General features: G+C 36.9%; 1 long non-coding RNA gene across 1 annotated transcript in view; it reads left to right on the top strand.

Moving 5' to 3' along the window:
- LOC123520894 overlaps window positions 1–1,801 on the top strand; it is a 15,672-nt gene extending 13,871 nt beyond the window's left edge. Inside the window, exon 2 of the long non-coding RNA XR_006679413.1 lies at window positions 1,223–1,801. This is a non-coding gene — a long non-coding RNA (uncharacterized LOC123520894). The remainder of the gene's footprint in view (window positions 1–1,222) is intronic.
- Window positions 1,802–1,964: the final 163 nt, after the last annotated feature.

Here is a 1,964-nt window from a genome sequence, read left to right as displayed (position 1 = left end):
GAATTTAATAACTAGAAGTATGTATGTGTGTGTCAAAAACTAAGGTAGAGAAAAATAAAAGAGAAACTAATTAAAAAATACAAAAGTAGCAGGAAGGAAGGGAACGGGAAAGGTAAATAAAAATGGAAAGAATAAAAGTAGAAGCAGAGACAAAGAAGAAAGCAGAGTGCAGAAATAATTAAAACAAATCAAAGGAAGTAAAGGACAAGGAAAAACAAAACTTGGGGGTGAGGACCCTTTTGTATAGGTCACACCCTCTAGGGGTTTGGATATTGGTTCTAGATGGAATTTGACAGGCCTATCTGTTTTCTATGGCCCATGCACCTGATCCAGTAGGGCTTTTTTACAGCTTAGGTGATAGCTGAGGGGATTCATTCTGGTAGAGAAGCAGCTGGGTCAGAATGGCTAATCATAGTAGAAATTTCCACTTGTCCGAGAGTACTGAGGGATCCAGCATTTTATTTTTTGCTGGTCGTATGAGGGGAATCTCAAGCATTTCTAGGTGTGGGGGTGGTAAACCCTGAGAGCATAGCTTTGTCCTCAATGAACATACAAGGATATCTTTGTCTGATGAATGGGTGAAGGTAGGGGCTGGCAATTGTGATATCCCAAGGGAGTGGGAAACAAGTGAGGATCCTTTCTTAATGCCACCTACCAATGTGCCGGGCTGCTGTCTGGATGGAATGCTACATGGAAAAATTCAAGATGTGCTGCATTAGGCTAGCTGACAATTCACTTTTCTGTCTGTTCTTGCACCACTTTTGTTTCTCTTCATATTCCAGTTAGTTTTCAGTCCACTTGAAGCTGAGGGTTCTAAGATTATCTAGTTTTACTAGATCTCTTGTATCTTTGTTGTAAATGGTCTTGTATAGTTAGTCATTATACCTGATGTCCTTAATTCATGTTTCTTTTTTTAATATAGTAGTTATAACCCTGGAAAATTCAGGGTTTATTAAAGTTGGGCAAAAAACCCGACACTTCTGTGTTTAAAATTTCTTAGTGAATTTAACTTAAACTATACAATTCATTTAAGTAATTCTGATTAAAAATACCAATAGCTTTAAGTTAACTTAATCCCTTATTAACTACTTGTTGCTGTTGATTATGATCCATCACTGTTGGAACTTTAAAAATAAGCGATTAGTTTGTTTTTTATTGATGTAAAATGTAAGCCAAGAGATTATTTTCCAATAATTTTTCTTTGTCCCTTTTTTCCCCTCAGCATTTTTTACCTCGCTGGAAGTGTGAACAGTTAATCAGACAAGGAATTCTGGAACATGTGCTATCCTAGCTTCACATTAAGACGGAGTCCAGCTGTTGGAGACATCTGCACATATCTGTCTACCTGAATCTCCACTGTTTAATTGTTAAACTTATAGGCATTCTTTATGTAAAGCCAGAATTACTTTGCTACATAGTTTTAGTGCTCATTTCTAAGGCTTTATTAGAATCCTAAGAATTCTTCTCATCCTTGTAGTATTCTCTATCCATATATATATAACATTTCTATATTAGTGCTTTAAAAAAACAAACCAGCAAACCGTAATTACCTTTGAGTCTTTTTTCTCTTTTCCCCCCAAATACAGTTGCATCTGGCTGTACAAGAAGAAGGTAGAACCTCATGAGTCTTATATTTTGGCAGGAATGCTGTGGCATCATGATCAGGTTTAAGCCAAGGAGCCCAAGGTTCTTGAATATTTATTAATGTGTAACCACAATTGTTTATCATCTGATTTGCGAAGGCAGACAGTAATGGCTAGCCTGGCACATGAGTTGTTAATAAACATTCCTCCAATCCTGGTGTTGCCTTCATATGGTCTTGGATTATTAGTTCAGCATATACCTTGATTAAATATGGCAAAATAATGCAACTCTGACACAAATGTTACCTGCTTTACAACAGCCTCATATTCCCTTGTTCTATTCCAACAAATGCCTCAAACGCCACTTGGTCTGTACAAGGA

Source organism: Echinops telfairi, unplaced genomic scaffold (genome assembly GCF_000313985.2).
Source record: "Echinops telfairi isolate 266 unplaced genomic scaffold, ASM31398v2 ScPeMD7_7462;HRSCAF=8500, whole genome shotgun sequence".
Lineage (NCBI taxonomy): Eukaryota > Metazoa > Chordata > Mammalia > Afrosoricida > Tenrecidae > Echinops > Echinops telfairi.
Note: the sequence above shows the minus strand (reverse complement) of the source record. Positions and strands in the feature narration are given on the sequence as shown.